The sequence below is a fragment of the Nyctereutes procyonoides genome, unplaced genomic scaffold (assembly GCF_905146905.1).
Source record: "Nyctereutes procyonoides isolate TBG_1078 unplaced genomic scaffold, NYPRO_anot_genome, whole genome shotgun sequence".
Taxonomy (NCBI): domain Eukaryota; kingdom Metazoa; phylum Chordata; class Mammalia; order Carnivora; family Canidae; genus Nyctereutes; species Nyctereutes procyonoides.
In genome coordinates, this window is record NW_026575144.1 from 14,532,057 (window position 1) to 14,558,603 (window position 26,547).

At 49.5% G+C, this 26,547-nt stretch overlaps 1 long non-coding RNA gene, 1 other non-coding gene and 1 pseudogene across 2 annotated transcripts; 2 read left to right on the plus strand and 1 right to left on the minus strand.

Annotated features, from left to right (window-relative positions):
- LOC129499262 (calcium load-activated calcium channel-like) overlaps window positions 1-12,791 on the minus strand; it is a 54,467-nt pseudogene extending 41,676 nt beyond the window's left edge.
- Window positions 3-109, plus strand: LOC129499276 (U6 spliceosomal RNA). The gene has a single exon (XR_008662327.1). It is a non-coding gene; the product is annotated as a U6 spliceosomal RNA (small nuclear RNA).
- A 6,211-nt stretch (window positions 12,792-19,002) lies between the features above and the next one.
- LOC129499263 (uncharacterized) lies at window positions 19,003-21,533 on the plus strand. The gene is made up of 4 exons (XR_008662322.1): window positions 19,003-19,075; window positions 19,856-20,292; window positions 20,789-20,912; window positions 21,021-21,533. It is a non-coding gene; the product is annotated as an uncharacterized LOC129499263 (long non-coding RNA).
- The last annotated feature ends 5,014 nt before the right edge of the window (window positions 21,534-26,547 follow it).

Here is a 26,547-nt window from a genome sequence, read left to right on the forward strand (position 1 = left end):
TAGTGCTCACTTTGGCAGCACATATATTAAAACTGGAATGATACAGAGAAGAATAGCTTGACCCCTGCACAAGGATGATATGCAAATTCATGAAACATTCCATATTTTTAAAGCCTCTGAATAGCCAAAGAATTTGGAAAAAGAAAAGCAAAGCTGGAGGTATCACAATTCCAGACTTCAAGTTATATTACAAAGCTACAGTAACCAAAACAGTATGGTAGTGGCACAAAAATAGACACATATATCAATGATTCAGGATAGAGAACCCAGACATAAACCCACAATTATAAGGTCAGTTAATCTCTGACAAAGCAGAGAAGAATATCCAGTGGGAAAAGACAGTCTCTTCAAAAATGGGTTTTGGGAAAACTGATCAGCTACATGCAAAAGAATGAAATGGAACCACTTTCTTACACCATACACAAAAAAGAAACTCAAAATGGATGAAAGTCCTAAAAACTTGAAACTATGAAAATCTTAGAAGAGAGCATAGGCAGTAATCTGTCTGACATCAGCTGCAGCAACATTTCTCTACATATGTCTCCTGGGGTAAGGGAAATAAAAGCAAAAATAAACTATTGGAACTGCATCAAAGTAAAAAGCTTCTGCGCTATGAAGGAAACAATGAACAAAATTAAAAGGCAACCTACTGAATGGAAGAAGATATTTGCAAATATTTGATAAAGGATTAGTATCCAGAATATATAAAGAACTAATACAACTCAATATCCAGAAGACACATAATCCAATTAAAATCGGCAAAGAAATGAACAGACATTTGTTCAAAGAAGACATCCAGATGGCCAACAGGTACATGAAAAAATGTTCAACATCACTCATCATCAGGGAATTGCAAATCAAAACTACAAGGAGATACCACCTCACACTTGTCAGAATGGCTAAAATCAACAACACGAGAAACCAGTGTTGGCAAGGATGTTGGAGCCACTTTGCAAAATGATATAGAGGTTCCTCAAAAAGTTAAAAACGGGGGGGGGGGCTGTATTTAAATTTCTTTTTTTTTTCCTTTTTTTTTTTTTTTGAGAGAGAGAGAGAGAGTACACACGAGTGGCAAGGGGGCAGATGGAGAGAGAGAATCTCAAGCAGACTCCACACTCAGGCCAGAATTCCAGGTGAGGCTCAATCTCATGACCCTGAGATCATGATCTGAGCCAAAATCAAGAGTTGGGCCCTCAACCAAATGAGCCAACCAGACACCCTAAAGGGGTACCTATCTTTTTAAAAAGGTGGTGGGCGGGGAGAGCCTGGCTGGCTGTCAGTAGAGCATGCAACTCTTGATCTCAGGGTTGTAAGTTCAAGATCCATGTTTGGGGACACCTGGGTGGCTCAGCAGTTGACCATCTGCCTTCAGCTCAGGGCGTGATCCTGGGGTCCCAGAATCGAGTCCCGCATCAGGCTCCCTGCATGGAGCCTGTTTCTCCCTCTGCCTGTGTCTCTGCCTCTCTCTGTGTGTCTCTCATGAATAAATAATCTTTAAAAATAAAAGAATAAAAATCTTTTTTAAAAATCCATGTTGGGTGTAGAGATTACTTAAAAATAAAAAAATCTTTTTTTAAAAAAATAGTTTTTAAAAAAGGTAAAAATAGAACTACCCTACAATCCAATAATCACACTACTGAGCATTTGCTCAAAAAAATATGAAAACACTAATTCAAAGGGATACAGGTACCCCTGAGCCTACAGTAGCATTACTTACAATAGCCAAGTTATGGAAGCAGCCCAAGCATCCATCAATAGGTGAATGGATAAAGAAGATAAAGAAGATATATATATATATAGATAGATATAGATATATATAGATATATATATATATATCAGAGTATTATTCAGCCATAAAAATGAATGAAATCTTGTCATTTGCAATAACATGAGTGGAGCTGGAGAGTATCATGCTAAGTAAAATAAGTCAGTCTGAGAAAGACAATTACCATATGACTTCACTCATATGTGGAATTTAAGAAACAAAACAAACAAAGGGGAAAAGAGAGAGAGAGTCGATCAAAGAAATAGACTCTTAACTATAGAGAACAAACTGATGGTCACCAGAGGGTAGGTGGGAGGATGGGGGAAATAGGTGATGGGGATTAAGCAGCACACTTGTGATGAGCACAGGGTGATGTATAGAAGTGCTGAATCACTACACTATACACCTGCATATTAACTATACTGGAATTAAAATAAATTTTAAAAAGAATGTCATTTAGATTTGTCTGTAGAAACTCCTGGTTTTCAAAAACTGACCAATTTTTTTAAAGTCACCATGTCAGGGGTGCCTGGGTGGCTCAGTTGGTTAAGCCTCTGACTACTGATTTGGCTCAGGTCACCATGTCATAGTTGTGAGATGAAGCCCTGCATCGGGCTCCACACTCAGCAGCAAGCCTTCTCAAGACTCCCTCTCTCTCTCTCTCTCATCACCCTCTCAAATAAATACATAAATCATTAAAACAAATCAACATGATGCCAGCTAAACAAAACATGGCTGGTCAGATTCTGTCCAAGTTGCCAATTTGTAACCTTGAGTGTAGATGGTGAAGCTAATTTCAGAAAGAACCCACAGAGCTCATGAGCCAAGCTGAATCCAGTCCCAGCCTCTGCAAAAGGAGCCTCCTTCAGCATTAGATCAGCTTCAAGTTTCACTGGGAACTCAAGTTAAACTTGAATTTTAAATAAATAAGGGAATACTTTTGTAGCATAAGTATATCCTAAAGACTGCATGGCACATAGTTATATTAAAACACAAAAGTATTCGTTGTCTATCTGATATTAAATTCAAATTTAACTGGGTATCTTGCACTTTTATTTGCTAAACCTAGTCACTCTCCCTGGAATCCTACCCCAGGCTCCAGTGAAGTCACAGTCTCCCAGCTCCCCCCAGCAGCAAGCTCTACACTCAAGGACACAGGGACACAGTCCACAATGCAGATCTCAAAGGAAAAAGGAAGCAAAGCAAATATTTGAGCACCTGAACACTGCAGTAACATTATCAGGTGATCTATGCAAACTACCTTGATGTCAAAGGATGGACAGTCTAGAGCTGCTCGGTCCCTCCCCAGCTGTGTTCTTTGCTCCTCTGGTTTCCTCATCTCATAAATGGAAAAGGGAATTCCTATCTCATAGGATTATCACGTGGATTAAATGGAATAAAGATAAAAGTGTATCACACTTGTCTGACACAAGGCAGATACACAACAAATATTTGTTGTATGTTAAATGAAATTCCTCAACCTCGGAATGATTGCATTCCCACCACTCCTGTCACCAAACTAAGACCTCTCTATTGAGGGTCCCAAGAAGCTGGAGCAGAAGGAACATGTGATCCTACCATGGCGGGTGATGTCTCTGGGGACTGGGAGATGGCCCGGGTGCTGAGCTCCTGGCGAACCATCAGGATCACAGTTCAGGGGGAGAATGAAGGCCCTGGCTTTAGACATTTTGGGGGCTGGATGCCAAGTGTACAGAATGTTCCTTCTTCTATTGACATAAAAATATTATGTTTATATTTGACATGCATTTGACATATAATATTGTGTCAGTTTAAGGCATACAACATGTTGATTTGAATCATTTATATATTATAATATGACTGCCATTGTGTTTAACACCTCTATCATTTCACATAGTTATCATTTCTTTTTTGTGGTAAGAGCAATTAAGATCTAGTCTTGCAGCAAGTTTGGTAAATATAATACAATATTGTTGTCTATATTCACTATACATTTTATCAGATATCCAGGATTTACTTATCTGCTAGTAGCAAGTTTGTACCCTTCAGTAACCTCTTTCCTATTTCCCCACCTCACCCCCAACCTGTGGTAACCAACTTTTTACTGTGTTTGCATGAGTTTGGCATTTTTATATTCCACAAATAAGTGATATTACACAGTATGTGTCTTTCTCTGACTTATCTCACTTAGCATAATTGTCCTCAAGTTCCATCCATGTTGTTGCAAATAGCGGGATCTCCTTCTTCTCATGGCTGAATAATACTCTAGTGTCTGTGTGTGTGTGGGGGGGGTTCTTTATCCATTCATTTGTTGACAGGCAAGTAGCTTGTTTCCATATCTTGACTATTGTTATTAATATAACAATAAACACTGGGATTGTGTATACCTCTTCTATATCCTCTTGATTTCTCTTGAGTATATACCCAGAAATGGAATTACTGAATCATACTATATTTTTAATTTTTTTTTGAGGAACTTCCATAGAAGTTGAACCAATTTACATACCCACTAACAGTGCACAGGTCTTTTCCTCACATCCTTGCCAACTTGTTATCTCTTGTCTCCTTGATACCAGCCATTCTGACAGGTGTGAGGTGCCATCTCATTGTGGTTTTGATTTGCATTTCCCTGATGATGAGTGACATTAAGCATCTTTTCCTGTACCTGTTGGCCATTTAGATGTCTTCTTTGGAAGACCATCTATTTCATTCCTCTGCCCATTTTTTAATTCAAATTCTTTAGTGGATTTTTTGGGGGGTCATTAAGATGTACAAATCCTTTATACATTTTGGATATTAACCTCTTATCAGATACATGGTTTGCAAATGTCTTGTCCCATTCTACAGGTTGTCTTTCCATTTCCATATTGTCAATTATTTCCTTTGCTGTGCAGAAGCTTTTAAGTCTGATACAGTCCTACTGCACCAAAAACAAGTTTTGCTTTGTTTTCGTTGGCACTTATGCAAAAAATTACTGCCAAGACCGACATCAAGGAGTTTCTCCTCCATTTTCTTCCAGGAATTTTAGTTTGGGATCTTATGATCCATTTTGAATTAATTTTTGTGAATGGTGTGAGACAGCAACCCAATTTCATTTTTCTGCATGTGCCCACCCAGTTTTCCCAACATCTTTGTTGAGGACTATCTTTCCACATTGGGTGTTCTTGACTCCCTCATCAAATATTAGTTGACCACATACATGAGGGTTTACTTCTGGGCTCAGAATCCTTCTAATTCCTGCTTTGCCACTGTTCTCCTACAGCATGGCATCTGCTGCAGAGATGGTTTCTCATGGACCCAGAGTGTTCTTCGAGAGGCTTAGGCACATCCAGGAGCAGCTCCAACTACCCTCCCACCTCTTGAAAGCCACATGTGAGCAGAGAACAGCTGGGAAGTTCTTTGAGCATTGCAAGGCTATAAATAGAAACTGGAACTTCAAGTTCTTCATTTGATCGGATTCCTTCCCCGGACCACTTAGAGGATGACAAAGGATGGCTGTGCATATGACACTGAAACGTTGCTGCCACGTGCTTATACTACACACACACACACACAACTATACACACGCACTTAATGATCTCTGAGGGATGTTATTTTAATCTGCTTCCCTTAGAAACAAAGTTATTGTATTAGTTTGGTAGGGCTGTAGCTTAGTCCATTTGGGCTGTTACAACAAAAATGCCATAGACTAGGAGGCTTCTCAACAACAAATATTTTTAAAAATAAATTAAAAAACACAAACATTTACTGCTCAAATATTTATTCTGGAAACTGGGAAATCCAAGATCCAGGCACAAGGAGATTTGGTGCCTGGTGAGAACCTGCTGCCCAGTTCATAGATGATGACTTCTTGCTATGTCCTCACACGGCCAAGGAATGAGGGACCTCTGTGGGGTCTTTTCTGTAACGGCACTAAACCTATTCATGAGGGCTCTATTCTCTTAGCCTCATAACCCCCAAAAGCTCTACCTCCTATCACCATCTCACTGAGGATGAGGTTTTTAACATATGAATTTTGGGGTTGAGAGGCTGGGGACATAAACATGCGTGCAGTCCACAGCACCAGCTGACCTCTAGGACTTCGAATTCCTGTAAAGGGAAGCCATTCTTTTCATTCCACACTTAAATATAGGTTAAGTACTTTAAAACTCTTTTCCTGTGAAACTCAACTTCAAGGCTATAAGAACAGTTATCCTTGGTATCTATCTGTCTCTGTGTTTGGGAGCCCCTTGATGTGGTCATACTCACTGCATTTCTACCAGGAGGACTCCCAGCCACCCACCCATCAGCCTCCTTGTACAGGTAAAGGAAATGTTAACTCAGCATTCTGGAAACCAGGGTCAGGTCTAGAAGCCTGTTTCTAGAAGCCTGATGGGGGAGGAGGGTTCTCTGAGCCCCTCTGGATCAGCCTCACTGACCCCTACCAAGCACACCTTCCAGGAAGGAGAAGGGCATGGGTGCTCAAGGGGCATGTGGGAACCAAGCTCTCCCAGTGGAGGATACCACCACTGGAAAAGAGCCATCCCTGCTCTGTGCCTGGATGGCCTGGTCAGTGAAATGCAGGTAACAGATTTGATTTCTCTCATTGTTATTCTTGAGGGGGGTTAAGAACCCATTAGGGGCACCTGGGTGGCTCAGTTGCTTAATCATCTGCCTTCAGCTCAGGTTGTGATCCTCTGGGTCCATGAGAAACCATCTCTGCAGCAGATGCCATGCTGTAGGAGAACAGTGGCAAAGCAGGAATTAGAAGGATTCTGAGCCCAGAAGTAAACCCTCATGTATGTGGTCAACTAATATTTGATGAGGGAGTCAAGAGACCTGGGACTGAGCCCTGCATTGAGCTCCCTGCTCAGTGGGGAGTCTGCTTCTGCCTCTCCCTCTCCCTCTGCCTTTCCCCCAGTTTGTACGCACTCTCTCTCTCTTTCGCTCTCATATAAATAAATGAAATCTTTAAAAATAAAAAAAGAAATTAAAGAAAAAGAACCCTTGGGCAGCCTGGGTAGCTCAGCAGTTTAGCGCCACCTTCAGCCCAGGGCCTGATCCTGGGGACCTGGGATCGAGTCCCACATCGGGTTCCCTGCATGGAGCCTGCTTCTCCCTCTGCCTGTGTCTCTGCTTCTCTCTCTCTCTCTCTCTCTCTGTGTGTGTGTGTCTGTGTGTGTGTGTATGTGTGTGTGTCTCATGAATAAATAAATAAAATCTTTACAAAAAAAAAAAAAGAACCCACTAAAGACACATCCAAGTGCTTGATGGAAATATGAGTGAGCTAGAGGGAACAGGACTTCAGCTGAGGGCAGGTAGTACTGTGTTCCAAGGAAGGAATTCCAGGGAAGGTTTCTTCCTCCTGTTGTGTCCTCCCTCTTTCCACAAATGGTTCTTGGTCTTGAGCATCTTGTGCTAGATGCTGGGGCCCAAATGATCAAAACAGAGGGCCCACTCTCAGGGTCCTTTACCACTAGACCATAGAGTCCTCCCAAAATTATCTGGCCTCCTGTAATCCTGGGCCAGCTGCCCATGTGCAGAGGGCCCTGAGAAGCCAGTCCCAGTCCCCAAGCAACTGAAAATAAGGATCACATGTCACCTGCCAGCTGCCGCTCGGGCAGATGGACTAGCTGCTCCCGCAGAACCGGGGCAGGCCTCTGATTCATTACAGCGAACAGAACCACAGGGCCTTGAGGGGGAAGTGTCATACAAGGCAGTGAGGCCAAAGATCTCCCCAGACAGGACCGAAAACTGAGGACCCCAGCTGGGGTCAGGCCTCTCCACTCTCCCGAGAAGCCAACCTGCATCCCAGGCCCTCTGTCAAAACCAGGTCGATTTCCCCTGCCTAGTAATCTCATTTATGAGGTTATTTTATGGTCACAAGTTGGAACTGAACGCACACTGAAATGCACGCAAATCATGGCAAGAGCAAAAAACTCTAATCTCCCTCCAGCGCTTCCAGAGCCTTTTCTCCCGAAACTACCTGCCTCAGCACAGTTCCCACAGGTTAATGACTGCTGTGGCGGAAATTGCACTGATTTATATCCACTCTCATCCACTCGAGGCAAGCCCTGCAGGACAGGTGTGGGTTAACCCGCTGGCCCTTCTGCGGACAGGTGAGGGGGTGTGGCTGTGCCCCCCCCACACCACTTCCCTAAGCCTATCACACGCAGTGACTCAGCGGCGGGGATCCAGTTACCTGTCACCTGGACTTCACACATCTGATACTCTTCCCACCTGCTCCTCACAGCAGCAGCGGGGCCTGAGCTCAAGGCCTGCTATTTAATTTGGCCCCTTTGGAAGGTTCCATCCATACCTGGTGAGCTCATCAGTTACAATGAAAGCTACCTCTCTTCCCCCTCGGAGTACCAGGCTTTTTATAATGACTGGCTCCAGAGGTAATTTCAAAATCTGGCTAGCTCACGCAGGAGCCAGCGGCCTCCAGAGCCTGGAGGCCGGGTCTGCATTTGAAGGCAGGGTGAGTTACAAAACAGGATCCCTTCCTTTAAGGGAAAGCAGATAGAAATCGCTATGTAGGACTAGCCCCTGGGACTCTGAAGATAGAGTTCTGGGTTCTCCTGTTGCACGGGATTTGAGAGCTGGCTGGCCCTGGGTCCCCCTGCGTGTGTAACAGGGCACCTCCTAGGCCTGAGAAAAGGAAGTCCTCCGTAATCCATACATTGATATGCAAATGTGTGTTTACCCAGGTGAGGCGCATTGTGAGGTGCACCTGGAGCAGGTTCCCAGCCTGCACCTCACCTTTATTGGAGTGTTCCTATTTCACCGGGCTACCCCAAAGATGGCTTGGAAAGTTCTGCTCACACACCACTGCTGGTCTACAAAACCTTTCCCTGAGCAGCTGTTTAACCAACAAACTAATATTATTTAGTTTGCACTAGTATATGTGGTCATTAGGTGCTTTTGATTATAACAACGGCAAGAACATCACATCTAGATAGCACCTATCCTGGAAGATCCTCAATGGTGCTGAGTAATAAGCACCATTATAATACTTATTTAAAATAAGTATTGTATTACGTACTGATGACAGACCAGATGCCACTGCATTTTCTCTGTGAAAGGGGCTGAACAACTCTGCACTGACAACCATGCTGAGGACCCCAGGATTCGTTCTTTCCCAGCATTTATTCACCCCCTATGGTTGGTTTCTTCCAAGCTCTCGAAGGTGGGGACTGCCTCAGTTAGCTTTCCACAGCTGGGCTGAGCAGTGTCTGGCCTAGTAAGTGCTCAGTGACATCTGGGGTAGGAGTGAGCGAGTACAGGTACATATGGATGGACAAAGGAACAAAATCGATCCCATGGGCCAAGCTGCAACCACCAGTGAACCCCATTAGTTGAGAGTCAGCGGAAGGTGTCTACTTCCTGGGAACCATCTGAACATGCAGAATGGAATCAAGTATCTGCAGAGGCATTTGGCACACAACATGCAGCATATTTTATGACCCGTTTATAGAGATCTTCCTGGAAGAAAAAAAAAGGGTTGAGGACTCAGGAAGTGTAAGCAATGAGTCACCTGGTTAGCTAATCACAGGAGTTACACACATTTGGCTCCAGGATGAAGTCCACCCAGGTGTTATCCAGTACCCTGACAGACGCGGGGGACGCAAGCAGCAGGGCCCGGCCCAAACCCCCCACCGATGTGTACTTCCTTCACATGCTGCTCTGATGGGAGCTGCACACCCAGGTGCCATCGCTCCTCAAGCTGCTGATGCATCATCCGCTGGCTTGTGCTGTGGCTAACAGCACGACCAGCGCCCAGGCTTCCCTGGGTGTGTGACAGCTGCCTGTGCCTGGAGCAGCACAGGAGGCAGACCTGCCCGCCCTACAGTGGCCCCACCCACCCATCCACCTGCACCCATCCCCCAACTCCATTACCACCCACTCCCACCCAGGAGTGTTAACAAATGCACTCGCCCAAATGGACGCTCTGTGGGCTTAACTTTGTGGTTTAATCACATATCCTACCTTAGACACATCCCCAAAGGGTGCTATTCTCTTCCTCAGCCATCGCCCCAATAAACAAACACAGCTGCTACTGCCCTTACCCATCGCAGACCCAAACCACATCAAGGACTCCTGGACCACGCATTTGCCTTTATAAACAGCTCTGTGCATGGGCGGGGCGTCCCACGTCCCACTTGCAAGTGTCACCTGGAGAGAGGACAGGTGCTGAATGGCATGGAGAGAACCATGGTGCCCCTACCGTTCACTTAACACTCTCGGCTGCGTTACCCTATCGGCGTGTGTTTCCTTCAGCAAACTGAAGCCCCAGGAGGTTCAGGGTCAGTCTGTGACAGAGCCCAATCAAGCTCAGCTCCTCTGCCCAAAGAAAGGAAGAGCAGTCAACCACCCCAGGAAAGGGGAAAAGAGCTCTGTGTGTCTCTTGGGTCCCTGTCAGATTTTTTCTTTGATTGTGATTAGCTGTGATGAGGCCTAAGGACAGGGCCAAGGACATTTGCTTCTTGGAACAACCCTGGAAATATCTGAGGTCTCAGCTCAGCACGTTTGTTGAAGGTCTACAGTGCTACACACTGTGCTAGAAAGCAGGGTGTACAGATGCAGTTCGCTGCCTGAGGAACGGGAGAACAGCGGAAAAACATTCATGACAACAGAGTAATAAGGAAATGAGAGGTCTGCACGCACTTCAGAGGACTTCCACTGACTCTGCCTCATGCAAGAATCTGTCTTGGGAGGAAGCTGTGGTGACTCTAGGTAAGGATTTTGCAGGATGAATAGGAGTTCGTCAGGCAGATGAGAAGTCAGGAGGTGTCCTTGGCAAAGGGATCCATACCTATCAAGGTGTCCCTGGCAAAGGAACCCATACTTATCAAGGCAGCACGTATGACCGAGAACCAGATGCCAGGGACACAAGTTGTTCAGCACTTCTAGATCTCAGTGTGGTAAGAAATGGGGCCCAGGTGATGGAGCCAGCTTCACATGCCCTGCTAGAGGCTGGGGAGTGACTCCCAACTAATCAGGAGTCACAGAACATTTCTACAGAGGCGCACATGGTCAGATTGCTGCTTTCATTGATCTGGATGAAGTTTCAAGGGAAAAGAGATGTGAGCAAGGGGGCTAATAGATCAGCCATTGCATAGTCCAGACAGGAGAGATGTGGGACCAGCCTGGGTGCAGAGCTGGTAAAGGGTGCTGACTCAGGAGCACCTGCGTGCAGCCACAAGTGTCAAGTGCCAAGAGGGCCAGATGAGTAGCCTGAGCAGAAGTATTGTCACTGGCACCGGGGAGGGCAACCGGTGAGGGGATTGCAGACAGGACAGCAGACTACTCCCGGTCAGCAGGGCAAGCTGTGCGGAGAAGAAAGAGGGGGGTCCTGCAGAGTCACAGAGGACATTTCCTGAGGATGTGAGAGAGCCATGGGGAGAGAGGGGTGGCTGCCCCCCAGGCACAGTGAGGCCAGGACGCTAGTGATTGGCCTGGCCATGCAGAGGACAAGGCAGCTCGTTGTCGTTCCTGGAGCAAGTAGGGCACAGTGCATGTGGGCTGAGATGATGCAGGAAACTGGGACAAAGCGGACCAAGAAGTTAAGGTCTAGGTTTCATTCTCCTTTATTGAGAAATGGTTATCTAGGTAATTAGGTGGCATTTTTTAAAAGACTAGGTAAAACAATCTTTAGAAAGACAAACTAGTAGGATCTCTGGGTGGCTCAGTGGTTCAGCCCAGGGCCTGATCCTGCTCCCTGCGTGGAGCCTGCTTCTCTCTCTGCCTGCATCTCTGCCCCCGTCTCTCTCTCTCTGTGTGTGTCTTTCATGAATAAATAAATAAAATCTTTAAGAAAAAAAGAAAGACAAACTAGGAGCTCAGTCAGTTTGGTGTCTGACTCTTGATTTCAGTTCAGGTCATGATCTCAGGGGTCATGAGATAGAGCCCCTCGTCCCGCTCTGTGCTCAGCAAGGAGTCTGCTGGAGATTCTCTCCCCTTCTGCCTCTGCCCCTCCCCCCATTTACATGCTCTAAATAAATAAATAAATAAATAAATAAATAAATAAATCTTAAAAAGAAAAAAAAAAGACAAACTAATCCTGAGTGTAATATGGTCATCTCTATCCATATGGTTTGTACATACATTGACTGCATGCCAACTGCCATGGTGAAAGCATGTCCTTCTTGGCTCTGACAACATTGAATTATTTTACTAAGATTTTTCAAAGCCATCAAAACAACAGTTTTTAACAGATAAAACCACCAAACATCAAACACTGTGTAGACTTTGGCCACTCCTTTTTGAAATAATTAAAATCCATAAACACAGAACACAAACTGCTGCTCATGTGAGAAAAAAGGCTGCTGCTATCTTGGTACCTGTTCTTACAGACACCACCAAGCTCAAGAACCAGAAACAAACTTCAACGTCCTCAAGGCGAAGCATCTCCCACCAGGGAGAGCCAAGTAAAAATGCTTTTGGAGACAGAAGTTTGAGGGCATTGTGAAGACTTTGATATGCTGAGGAATTTCAAGCTTGAAAGAACAAGAGGCAAGAAGAAATAAACATATTCTGTATTTTAAAGAATCAAAGCATAAATAAAACTGCTCATTTGACCAAAGAGGAGATTCACAAAAGCTTTGGTGGGTGGGTTGAATCCAAAGTGGAAAGCACACAGCCACAGGAGCCATCCCTAGCTGAGAACAGGAGTCCTACAGAAGGTTGTAGGGTGGTGAGTAGGGCTGGGTCCACACTGTGGGTCCCCTCCATCAAATGTTCCCCTCTGCAGAGCATAGTACAGGCACTGCACAGACACAGGTTCCACCATCCAATGGCACAAATGACATGGCCCCAGTAATACCAGTGCTTGGTCCTGAGTGTAGCAAGGCAGCCCCTCCCACGCGTGGGAGGGGTAGGTCACTCATCCCCACCAGCAGTACTGGGATGAGAAAGACTGGGGGTGAGGGAGCATGTCACCTGATCCCACTCAAATCCCCCAGAGCTAAACCCACCCTGCAGGAAGTCATACCGCTATTGCCCTGGAGGCAGCCTCTGCGCAGGTTTTGACTCTGGACTCCAGAAGCCTGCTGTCCGATTGCCATGTCCTCTTAGCAGGACAACTGGGAGCAGGGGAGAGGAAAGGAAGAAGATTCCAGGGGATGTGACTGACTCCTGAGAAGGCGGAAGCCACAGATGCCATGGCAGGCCAGGAGCCAAAAGGCCCAGCATGCTTTGGCCCCGGGGGGAAGTGGGGGACACAAGGTCTTGGGGAAGGAGCTAAGGACTTGACGACTTCCCAGCCCAATCATTTTCCTCTTCGAAAGGTTCTTTGTACAGCTTTAGGTCAAAGGCAGGTTTTGGACAAAAGAGTGGCTGTCCCATCCCCAAAGCGAGTACTTGTCGGAACAAGTCACTTGCCAGAACGCCGACTGGGGAGGGCATGGAGCAGTGGGATGACCCTGCGGTCCTCAGGCCCTGGCAGGGCACCAGAGTACCTCCCCGCTCTGAATCAGAAGAAGGGCATTCTTCTACTATTACCAGCTCCTCCGCCAGCACCAAAACAAGCCATGCCTTTCTCTTTCCCACGTTCCTGGGTCAAGAAGCAGGTGTGGTCTATTGCAGCAGGTTTACATCAACGGAAAGCACATTCCTGGGCTCCTCGATCCAATTGACACGTGCAGTTTCTGAGGCTGCTACGCCTGACCTCCCGGGCCGTCACTGTTTACTCATCTGCACAACCCACTCAGCCATCAGATAACAACCAAGCAACTTGGGATGGGCCTCCCACTCGGCCCAGCAGGAGGCCGCAGGGGTCCAGGAGCTCACAGGCTGCCCCGTGCTAGTGACGGCACCTGAGAGCCTCTGCGTGTACGACCCTGTCCCCCCTGGTGCCCACCTCCACATCAATACCGGGTCGCATTCATTCATTCATTCATTCAATAGATAGATATTGTGTGTCCCCAGCAGGCTCCCTGCCAGGTGCTGAAGCTGTGATGGTGAGCTAAACTATGCATGGCCCCATACCTACATTTTATTTATTTATTCATGAGAGACACACAGAGAGAGGTAGAGATATAAGCAGAAGGAAAAGCGGGCTCCCTGCAGGGAGCCCAGTGCGGGACTCGATCCCAGGACCACGGGATCATGCACTGAACCAAAGGCAGATGCTCAACCACTGAGCTACCCAGGTGCCCCCCTCCTGGAGCTTTTATTTTAGTGAGAGGGGGCATTAGAAGCAAGCAGGCGAACAAATAATAGTTTCTGGTCATGGTAAGTGCCCAGGGGAACATCTAGACTGGCAGGGGGGCAGCTCACGTTCCTCAGGAAGGGCTCTCTCTGGGAGGGACACTGGAGCTGAGGCCAGCACCTAAGGCCTGAATAATGAACTACAAAGGACATTTCAGTGCTGTTCCCCTGAGGAAGGAAGCCCAGAAGGAAGCCGTGACGAGGCCAATGGTACCAGCATGAGCTGGAAGGCCCAGTGGGAAAAGGTACTGTCCTAGCTCATCCAACACAGGCATGCACAGGCAACACCACCCAGGCCTCAACCCCCGGGCCTGGTCCCCTCCTCCCTGCCCTCCTGTGAGCTTCCTCCTCTCGCTGGCACTTACATGGGCAGCAGTGAAAGTGGACAAGATCTGTACTCTCTCATAAAAAGAAAGCAAGTACCACCTGCTAAACTATGAAGAAAGACACCGTGGGGACACTCCGATAGCTCACAGTCGGCCCAATTTCCTTGGGTGACAACAGAGGGTCATATGTGACACCCCTCTTTTGAGAAAGGAACCAAATACCATGTGGGGGTTGTGCCCACAAGTGGGGTAAGGGTCCCAGGACACCGGAGGCATTGGCAGGAGCTGGCTGACTCCCATCACTGGCTGAGGCCTATTAGATTCTGTGACGGGCAGTGTGATGGGAGGGCCAGCAGCCCCTGGGTCTGGCTGCCTTGCACATCCTCACTCCCAGAAGCTCCCCTTCTCCCTGCCACGGGAGAAAGGTGCCAGGCCACATGGCGGGCTTGGCTCAGGGGCAGCGGGCCTTCCTGCTGAATGTGGCAGCCCCGTGTGCTTCCTGAGGTGACAAGTGACCTTGATTCACGTTGGTGAAGTAATGGCTGTCTGTCTCAACCTTCTCATCCATTGGTCACGTTGCAACACGGCCCTCTGTGAGCAGAACTAGTTCCCAAGAGCCAGCTCAGGGAATTTCAAGCACCGCCCAGGCGAGGCTTGCCACACTCACAGGGACATCGGTCCAGGTGCCCAGAACCACCCTGGCCCCCTGCCACCCAAGGTGCAACAACAGGGACTTGGGAAAGTGGGAGAGGTTGCAGGACTGGCATTAATTCTCAGCTCTCCCTTTGCTGTGTGACTTTGGACAACGGCCTTAACTTCTCTTAGTTGCTGCAGCTGCACTGACGACATGCCACAACGTTGTGAGTCATGGAGAATGAGAAAATGACCATGACAGCACTTGGGGAGCTTTAAAGCACACACCAGCGATAGGGGTTCTGTCCACCGAAAAGCTGATCAGAACGAGTGAGTTTCTGAGTGTTCGCCCAAGGCGCTCCTCTGGTATGAGAACTGGCATCCCTGGATCTATTCCTAACACGGAAAGACAACCTTACAATACAATGTTCTCCATACATCAGAAACTTCCTTGTAAAGCCCAAGATGTAAACCTGTAAAGCTTTATAACAAGATACCAGGAAATTCCCATAGATGTAAATATCCTAACATGTGCTTAGCCCCAAAATGATGCTGTGGAGGGGCTCCCAGCCAGTTCAGTCCGGGGAGCATGTGACTCTTGATCTCAGGTCATGACTTCGGGCCCCACATTGGGCACAGAGCTGAGTGTTCTGGGGGTCTCTGTCACTTAAGTGTAGGACTCGATCTCAGCTCAGGTCTGGATCTTAAGGTCCTGAGTTCAAGCCCCTGCATTGGGTGCCACACTGGGCATGGAACCTACTTTCTAAAAAAATAATAATTAATTAAAATAATAACAAGGAATAATAATTCCTTGTAGACCCAGAATTGGAATTTCCATTGCACTAATGGCTCTGAGTTGACCCTGCAGTGAGATATACATGGGAGGCAAATCCAAGAGGATGGCTTTTTTCCCTGATGCAATCCTTTTCGCAGCTTTCAATTTATACTATGGGGCATGTATGAACGTGTTCTTCAAAGCTACATGCCAAGTTAGTGGCCACAAAGAGTCCTAGCCCTCCTGCTTAGTGGACGCCGCACTGGTCAGGGACCACATGGACCACCCTCATCAAATGTCCCTTCTTATGAGAAATTGCTAAGTTTTTATCCTTCCCTTGTATCAGCCAAAGACAGGCAAGACTTAGGTCTTCCTCACCCACAGGTAATACGATCAGCCTAATTATGGCACGCAAGGATAAGTGGCCAAGGACTTGGCTGTGGAAGGCAGGGAGCTGGATGGAAAGGGACAGGCATGTGGGATCTGGAGAAGGCTGTTCACCACATCACATGCAGACATTTGCCCCGTATCCGGGTTCTGCTCTCTGACCTGAGGTCAACTGAGGCTAGGAAGCACATGATCCTCCTGATTTGCATAGCCAGAGGGTCAAGGGTAGCCTAATGCCAGGTCCCAATGGCCACATCACTCACCTCACTTCATCTCACCATGTAGGCATTTTATCATCTCATGTCCTCGAAGGCTGAGAACAGTACAATATCTTGTGAGAGACCACATTTGCTGAACTTTCAGGACAATACATTGTTACAAGTGTTCTATTTTATTATTAGTTGTTGTTTTCCATCTCTTATGGTGCCTAATTTATAGATTAAACTTTATCATACATATGTACAGGGGGGAAATGGTGGATCTATAGGGTTCAGTACCATCCGAAGTTTCAGGCGTCCCCTGAATGTACCCCCCACGAGTAAGGGGACGATGGGACACCGACCCTAGCTGGTCTCCTCTTCATGTCACAAACCAACCATGATGGAGATCTGCTCCAGCTCAGAAGACAGGAATCTGATCCTCCTGGAAAAAGGTTTGAGCACCCAGGGCCTCAGGTGAATTCAGGACATGCTGCGACAGAATCCACCATCCTTTGATGGAACCCACCACCCTTTTTCTCCACTGTTAGAGAGGGACACCTTAAGAAACACTGAGGCCAAAGCCTCACATGTAGCTGCCCAGAAGCAGGCGTCTCAAACTGCACCCCCACCCTGAACAACACCAGCCTCTTGGAGTCGCCCCTCCATGTGTTCTTCCTCGGTCTCTTCACCTGAACCCACAGCTCTGCCTTCCAGCTCCAGCAAAGGCCCAGAAGTCATCCTTCCTTGGTGCCCCCCATTGAGTCTCTCAGAAGAGGCTGTCCATGCTACCTCTCCAAGAGGCCCTGACTCCCCTACTGCTTCCCCTTGCATCCAGAATCACACCCAGCCCCTTGGCCCATGACCAGGTCCCCACGTCCCCTCTCTCACCACCATTCAGGAGCAGCGTCTTTGTCCTTGACCTTGGGACGAGCCACCCTTATCACCCTCTCCGGTGGCCATACACAGCTGTCCCCTCCCTCTAGAATGCTCATCCAAGTCTGGCTCCTCCTCATGCTGGGTTAGCCCTCATAGACTCCTGCCCTGTTGCCTCTCCATAGTCGTCCCTCTTCCCCATGCTCCCCTCCAGCCAGTCTCTGTCATACTGTCTGTTTGTACTCTCCTCATGGCGCCAGGCACCCTCCAAAATTATTTCTTCTTAATGTTCTGTGTTGGTTATCTACCTCCTGCAAGTTGCATAGGCCAGGAGCCTGTGTGCTTCACTCACCACTGTATCCCCGGCACCCGGAACAGGTCCTGGGCCAGCACAGGATACTCAAAAGCTATCTGCTGACCACCTCTGAGAGTCCAGTGACTTCCAGACAACTGACACCTCCCAGGTTGCCAAGGGCCAATGTCAACACCTCAGACCACAGGGCAATAACAGTTCCCGGATGCTCCTCGGTGCTGAGGGAGAAGCCTGAGCTTCCTCCATCTCTGGCCTCCTTCTCCGATGGGCCTCCCCACCTAGCCCAGGACCCCCCAGGAGTTAGCAACAGGGCATGCACTGGCCAGAGAACCAGGCAGAAGTCCTGGCCCTCTGCACCCCAGAGTCCCTGGCAGGAGAGCTCCCTTCTTCCTTTCTTGGCCTCACCACCTGGCCAGGCGAGCTTTTCAATTTCCCCATCTGTAAGACAGGGACAAAGAATGCTTTGTCACCCCACCTACTTCTCACGGGTGTTATGAAACAACTGTTTGCTCGGAAAACACTTTGAGCAACTTGGGTAAAGGTGCCTGTGGCTCCGATGACGCCTGCTGCACCCGATCCAGGCCAAGGAGGGCTGTGCCAGCTAGTCATCCGGTCACCGCCTTGCCCGCCCAAGGGACAGGAGGCAGGAGGCGCACAGTCGCTCCCGGGTCACCAAGCCTATCTTACCAAGCCTGTTGACTGGGCTGCGGTCCCAGAAGATGCCCACAGGGGTGTGTGTGTGTGTTTGTGTGTGTGTGTGTGTGTGCGCGTGTGCGCGCATTCCTGGGCCTGCCTGACCCACTGATTTCAGCAGAATATGAGCTCTCCGTGGGCCTGGCCAGTGGCCACCGAACACCCAGCCTGCCCTTTGGTCAGGAAGGAGAGCCCAGGGTTACCTGGGGATAACCTGTCTGAGCGCATGCCACGTGGGGCGGGGCCGCAGCGTCAGGGCCAGCCTCCCAGGCCGGGAGCTGGGAACAAAGGAACACTGCCCTGGCTCCTAGCCGCCAGAGAGCAAGCTCAACCTGCAGGCGCTCAGGTGCCCCTCGCCAGCGGCTGCAGCCACCACGTTGCCATGACAACCATACCTGGCAGCTCTGCTCTGGGTGAGGGCGGAGGCGGGGGCAGCCCCAGCACTGACCAGGCATACCGCACCCCGGGGCCCGCCCAGGTTGAGGCTGAGCATGGAGAAGAGCCCAGGCAGGGGCCGTGCAGGGCGACAATGGGCACATTGCCACTCGGCCAACATCGAGTCCCCGCACCTAGAACTGGGCGCCGGACTCCGAGCCCCCGCGACAGGCCTCTCCGTCCTGCAGCACCCACCCAAGGGCTGCTGATCCCTGAAGCGGGTGGCGAGGCGTCCAGCAGACAGTGCACAGACCGCATGCACATTTAATTAGAACTCTCCCGGGCAGAAAGGGCTGGCTGTATACAGGACGGCTGCCTGCTACTAATTATATTTATTTTCAAACGAAGAGCGGTGGGAGGGGGCTGGGGGGGATCTTCTGAAGATGAGTCAGAAAAAAAAATCCTTCATTGTTATGAAAGCAGAGGAACGTCTCCTGAGGGTGTCTGTAAGCATCGCTGTCACCGCCTGACACGGAAAACCTGAGCGGAGAGCCAACCCCCAAGCCGGTAAACACCCCACGGCGGCTTTCCTGGCGGGGTCCCCGCATCCCTTCAAGTCGGTGCAGGCAGCACGGGCCGAGGCCGAGGCCGAGGCCAAAGCATAATCCGTACGAGAGGCCCTCTCCCTCCCGGCCAGGGCCCGAGCTCCGGAGCCTGGCTGAGCCTCCTGCTCCTGCAAAGACGGGCCACTGGGCATCTGCTGTCACCTTAATTGGGAGGCAGCGTTCCAGTTGAAACACGGCAAAGGTTTCTCCCTCATCAAAGGAAAAGCCTTCCGACCAGATGGCTGAAATGAAAAGGCTCCATCTTCAGCCTCCACGCGGCCAACGGGGTTATTCATAACAGCACCAAGGATGCCGCAAATCAAACAAGCACACCTAAAAACCCCAGATAGTCACCCACACATGGGGCAGGAGACATCTGTACTTTGGAGGCAGGCAGATGATTCTCTCGGTTCAGGGGCACACGGCTGTTTCAGGGGGGCCTGGTGGGCAGGCCTGCTCAGCCAGTCAGCTGGCTCCTCCGGCAAGGCCTGGCGGCTGCCCTGTCCCCTCCCCACACACGCACCCGTGGGGTGCGGGGGGAGAGGGAGCAGTAGGTGACGCGTCCACCCAGGAAGGCTACTCAAAGCCAGAGTGTTCAGAATGGGTTTTCCAATAATTTTTTAAACAGTCACACTTGTTTTGTTTGCTTTCTTCCAGGAAGGCTGTGCCGTTCTGGAAAAGGAGGGGGAGGGAAAAAAAAATGTGAGTTCATTTCCTGAGTCTTTTAAATATTTCTTTGCAGACAGAGCACTGAGAAGCTGTGGCCAGAGGGCAGAGCAGTCGTAGGTATGCAGCACACACGGAGGGAAGGTCAGAACTCATCTCCCACGTGGGCTCTTTCCAGGCCACAGCAGGACGCTGGATTTAGCAATGAGACAGCGCTCAAGGATCTGGATGCGCATCGATTCTCCACCTCCCTCCCAAGAAAATGGTTTTAAGGCCGGTTGTTTTTGGAATGGGTTTTTCCCTGTTTGTCCAGGCAAGGTTGGACTGTTAAACCAGTTTATCCTAAAGAGGGCAGAACATGGACCTGGGGCCCAAGTACTAGGGACACATGAGAGTTATGGGAGCAGCCAACACTTGTCAAAGTGCTTTTCCACATCCATTATTTTACCACATCCATTATTTTACTTCTCACAGCAACCCCACGAAGCGAATGGCAGCATGCCCATTCCACAGGTAAGGCTCTGGGAGGTTAAGCAGCAAATCCAAGGGCACCTCACCTATTCCCACAGACAAGTCATCTTTCCTGTCGTGTGCTCTTAGCAATCTGTTCCTCCTCTTATTGCTATAGTCAGCATCTTATGCAAAAGTTCTTTGTGGGATGAGCTGGCCCATATCCATCTGCCCGTCTCCCCGACTAGGACGAAAACACCACGAAGACAGGGACTTTCCTTGCCCACAGATGTGCACGGCGGCCAGCACGGAGCCTTGAGTGCAGTAGATTTGTAGTATGTATTTGTCAGATGAGTGAAGGAATGAACAAATGAACAAAAGACTTTTGCCCTGACAGAGGAAAGAAGGTCCAATAGACAGGCAGGGCAACCTCAAGCATGCCAGCTGAGATGCTACAAGGTTCATTTTGAAACCAGTGGCACAAGGTCCACAAACTGAGCCAGCACCATGGCCACGAAGACCTAGCTGCAATGAGGTGGCCTTTGTCTTTCCTGCCCAGGTTACTGTGTGCAGCTTACAGGGAGTGTGTCCCCGACTATGCAGATGGGGTCCGTGCACCCTTTTGACAGATGGACCACTCAGGGACTGAGTAGTGGCCCTGCCTTTTCCCTGGAAGTTATATGGTAAGTCAGGGACAGAGTTTGCAATCAGACATGTCAGTCAATTCCCATAGATTCCCTGATCAGCTCATGGATTAAAGCAATGATCTGTTTTTTGTTTTGTTTTTTCAGAAAAACAGTCCCAGTTCTGGTTCTGCCTCATGAAGATGGCACCTGGCCTCCCAGCTTAGAAGACTGGCCACTGACAAAAGTCTCTGTGACCCCGCCGTGGCTTCCTCTGCTCTCCTCTGAGACCCAAGGCGGCTTCCATGGACAGTCGGAACGAGGAAAGTAAAGCAGACAGAAGCACACAGGGGAGATGGGACTGGAAAGAGAACCCCCCCCCCACGAGCCCCCCGCTCCCACCTGCCTTGCCACACTGCGGGCTGATTCTGCTCTGATGGGCTTGCTGGTGTCTGCCTTTGATCTTGGTTTTAAACACGAGCATGTGAGGGCACCTGGGTGGCTTGGTGGTTGAGCATCTGCCTTTGGCTCAGGTTGTGATCCCTGAGTCCTGGGATCGAGTCCCACATCAGCCTCCCTGCAGGGAGCCTGCTTCTCCATCTGCCTATGTCTCTGCCTCTGTGTGTGTGTGTGTGTCTCTCATGAATAAATAAATAAAATCTTTTAAAAAAAAAAGGAAAGAAAGAAAAAATCTTAAACACAAGCATGTATAAATGCTCACTGTGTTCCTGGCCTTGCCTTCAACACCAGGACTGCTGCACAAACCCAGGGCCCTGCCCTCAGAAGGCTGCCAGTCCAGCGTGATGCCGGGTGGTGAACCAAACAGCACAGCTCCCTTCCACCCCACTCCACCCCCAGAATCCCCAAAGCCCAGAGGCACAGGCCAGGCCTGACACCCCTGGGTCTGCTGCTCCTCTGGGTAGATGTAAAGAGGCCGGGTGCTCCCAGCCTCAAAGGGCCAATTCCTCCCTTTCAGCTTCTTCCTTTCTGATTCCACCAGGTCAAGGTTTATGAGAAAGTGGATCTCACCATTTCTAGGACAGCAAAGTGAGGGATTTGTCACCAATCACCCTTAATGAGACCACATTCTGTTCCCGGGTCACACAGAGTAAATGCTGGAAATTGGACTCGTCACGTCTACTGCCTTCTGATAGATGGCCCTTTGGAGCTGTGGCATACATGACAGCTCTGGGTCAAGGGGGACCAGGATTGCCTGTGGCACCATGCGTGTAACACACACCAGAGAAGACCTGGGGACACCGGGACTCACTGGGGAACTGTGCCTCCCACGACAACTTCCCTCCAAAAGGCCATTTGGCTACAACATATCATATGACTTGTTCTTAGAGTTACATTTTAACTGACAAAGTTTAACAACTATGACTTATGGCCTTCTAAAATTGGCAGCAGAAAAATGAACTGAGGAAGTAATGGAAAAAAACCACAAGTGAAGCCACTCTATATTATGCACAATTTCTGTTATGCTTTTTTTTTCCTTTCCAAGTGTGTGTGTGTGTGTGTGTGTGTGTGTGTGTGTGTGTGTGTGTTTTCGAAGGGTAGCAAATATTTTCCAGATACACTGTCCTGGCGTTCCCAAGCACATATTTATGCCAAGTTTATAAAAAGCAGCTGCAGACAGGGTTGACTGGAAGGATTGCTCTGCTGTCTGGCTTCCAGAAGGTGCCTCGGTTCTCCCTCTGCCACCAGGACACAGTCTTACCTCCTCAAACTCTCAAATCTGCATCATGTGTCTGAAACAGGACAAGCCCGCGGCTCCAAGTGATCTGGACAAATGCTTACCTCTGGCCCTTCTGAGCTTTCACACACTTCTGATCTGCAAGGTGCTTTAGTGACACATGTTTGATCATTTTTAGTCATTTCAAAATCCTCATACAGATACAAAAAGGAAAGTGTCCCAAAACTCATTTCACAAATATCTGGATGGCTCAGAGGGGCCTCATCAGCACCAGTTTCTGAAAGTTTAGAACATATGGTGAAGCCCTCCCTGGGTAGGCTTGTGTCAACCTGCCTTTGCATCTACTTACCCTGGGTTCAGCAAAATACCCTTCCCCTGTCCCCAGAGCGTCCAATCCTGGGGCACCTGGGTGGCTCAGTGGTTGAGGATCTGCCTTTGGCTCAGGGCATGACCCCGGGGTCCTGGGATCAAGTCCCACATCAGGCTCCTCACAGGGAGCCTGCTTCTTCCTCTGCCAGTGTCTCTGCCTCTCTCTGTGTCTCTCATGAATAAATAAATAAAATCTTAAAAAAAGAAAAAGAAGGGGATCGATCCCTGAGTGGCTCATTGGTTTAACACCTGCCTTCAGCCCAGGGCGTTATCCTGGAGACCTGGGATCGAGTCCCACATCAGGCTCCCTGCATGGAGCCTGCTTCTCCCTCTGCCTGTGTCTCTGCCTCTCTCTCTCTGCCTCTGGGTCTCTCATGAATAAATAAATAAAATCTTTAAAAAGAAAAAGAAAAAGAAAAAAAGATCCTCCAATCCTTCCCTTCACCCCTCCGTGGCCTCCCCCCAGCTTCCGCCCACTGAGAAGCTCCAACCTCTGCTCTAGCACATTCTTGATTCATCACTGCACACCCTCGGACACCCTGGGACATTCTGAGTGACTGCTCACCTGCACCCAAACCCAGACTCTCACTGGCCTGGGGTGGGGACTCCACTCACCTCCCTCCCCCACCTCAGGCTTAATGCAGACAATAACAGCCTGCTTTGTAACTTTCCTAAGGGTGACTAATTGGTTAATCTTGGGAAGGCCCTTTGAAGATGAAAAGCCGAGTATTACTCATGGGGTTGAAGGCGCGCACCTGCCCTCCCGTGGCCTGGGTCCCCGCTCAGAGAGGGCGCTGGCTGGCTGGGGGGCAGGAGCGACATAGGGGGCACTCCCGGCACCCACCAAGGGGGAACCGGGAGGCCTCTGCGGCCTACGCTGTGTGGGCCACTCTGAGTTTGGGGACTGTCTCATCAGCTTTTACGTGGTTTAACAAGCCTCCAGATAACTCTGCCAAGAGGGCAGCGCATGTCCGAGAATCAGTCAAGACAGTATTTCCTGGTAATTGTTTAGGGGAAGATGCTTTCCTTACAATGAATTCCTCCCTGGCCATGGCGCTTTCTCCTTCCTGTCCTTGGGGACAGGAGCCTGGGGCGGGCTGGGCAGTGGTGGGTGCTCTGTGGTGGGGAGACCTGAGGTCTGGGGTGCCAGGGTGGGGCAGTGGTGCTGTCCCGCCTTCCCCAGCTCGTGGTCCCTCCCCCCAACAGCTCCGAGAAAGAGGAAGTGGCAGCAAGAACAGGGAACCAGAGGCCAAGACAAGGGATGAAGTCAAGGGTCCCCCAGCACCATGCCCCCGCCTACCCTTGACCCCGTGGGTCAGTGGGTCCAGGGGGACTTTGACACAGTGGCAGCTGGGAAGCCAAGAACAGAAAGCCTTTAATCCGTGCAACCTAATGCCAAGATTCCGGCTGAGAGAGCCCATTTCCTGCCCCCCACTGTCTGCACATTCCTCCCATTCCTCCCAGCACCTTCTCCCAGTGACCCCTCACCACGCAGCCTGTGCTCTCCCCCCACGGCCAACTGCTTCTTCCTTCTAGAAAACAAGTCCCGTGGCCAGCAGGATTCCACACACTTCTGCTTTCTCTCTCTTAGATCCCCAGGTTCTTAGAAGCTTTTCATGGCCCTTTCTCCTCCGGCAGATTGCCTGGAACCCTGGAGGTCCCCCTGGGACATGCAGAATGGTAGAGATTTAGAGAGCAGGATGGGAAGATGGGAGCACAGCAGGGAGGGAGAGGCCAGAGGGGCCACTACATCTTCACATCCAGCCAGGAATGGGTTGCAGAGGGTGGGGGACACGCCAGCAGGAACAGGCTAGGAAATTTTTCTGCCTCTGTTTGGGAGAAGGTGGGTGGAAATGAGTTTGGAGAGGATTAGAATGGGGTGGGGGGGTACTGTTTTGAGGCAAGCAGCCTCCGTTCCACAATTCTAACAGTGCCATCAAGTGGCCCTGCATGTAGACGCAGGCCGGAGCCTCCAGACAGCCCTTGTGACCCGGTGCACGGAGGAGCCATGGGGCTTTGCTACCTGCCAGCAGCCAGCCAAGCGCCCTTCCCTGGAACGGCCGGCCAGGAGATGAGGAGGGTATCCCCCCAAGGCTACGTGTAACAACCCCAGTGGAAATGGGTCATCCAGTTTAGCACGTTCCTGCAAAGTGCTTCATCAAGACTCATGCCCACACGTGGAGGCATCACTGGGAGGCGTTGAAACCAAAGTCACTATCCTATGGGAGCCACCAAAGCACATTTTCAACCTAAGACATGGTCAGGGACCAGAGCAAGCCTATCTGTGCCAGCAGACCCTTGTGCGTGTCCAAGGGAGAGACGAGGACTGAATCGAGGTGCTGGGCAAGGCTTGGTCCAGTGAGCACACAAGAGGAGGCCCTGCCAGCACCCCTCAAGCCACACTTCCAGCGGGGACACAAGTCTTCTTCTGGCATTCCATTCTCTTACTTGTATTCATTTTTTTTTTTAACTCTGCAAGTTAAAATCAACTCACCGTAGAAATACAAAAGTGGTTTTCTTTCTAAAAAGAGGATTTTTCTTTTAAATATTTTATTTATTTATTCATAGACACACAGAGACAGAGGCAGAGACAGGCAGAGGGAGAAGCAGGCTCCCTGTGGGGACCCCATGCAGAACTCAATTACGACCTGAGGCAAAGGTAGATGCTCAACCACTGATCCACCCAGGCGTTCCCCCAGGTACCCCTAAAAAGAGGAATTTAAAAGAAACAAAAGGCTTTTCCTGGCAGTGGTGTGTTTGTGTAGCTGGGCATGAGGAGACAGAGCGAGGAGATGAGCAGACATTCCAGTAGGAGCCAAGGCCCTGGGGCCAGTCCCAGCCTTGACACTCAGTTGCTGTGTACCTCTGGGGAGGTGACCCCACTCCCTAGCCTCATTTTTCTGTAAAAATGAGGGGGGAGAAATAGATCCATGGTTTTCAAAACTACACTCCCATGTCCCAGGGGAGGGGTGCCAGTTTGGTAGGACTTTGGTCCCCATACCCTTTACAAGAACAACCCTGTCTTTATCCATCCTATGTGTTTAGCTCTTAGGTAAGATCTTATTTTAACAAAGGGTCCCGCAGTATGGTAACCACTTTTGAGTTATCCACCCAGACCATGACGCTCAGAACTATCCGTCATGCCAGCAGAGTTGAGGCCTTAATACCGTGTTTATACTTCATGACCCCAGACCCAGACTACAGGTGACTACATGAACATGAACAGCTACCCCAGGTGAGCCAGTCTGACTCCTCCTCCCTAGAATTGGAAACTGGATCAGATTGGGTCAAGATTGGTCTTTGTTATAGCTGAGGCAGCCACCTTGGATCAGAGGACTGAAGGGCTCAGGGTGCCTGCCCCTCTTTCTGCTCCCCACTACACCCTCACTGTGTTTTCCTACAATATATTGCCCCTGTGAAACTTCTAAAGCTCTGGACAAGACCATCTAAAAACTTCTTCCCAGAAGCACCAGTTGCTCAGTCTGTTGACTGTCCAATTCTTGGTTTCAGCTCAGGGCGTGATCTCAGGGTCATCAGATGGAGGCCCACAACTAGCTCTGCCCTCAGCAGAGCGTCTCCTTGAGATTCTCTCCCCCTCTCCCTCAGCCCCTCTCCCTGCTCACTTGCGTG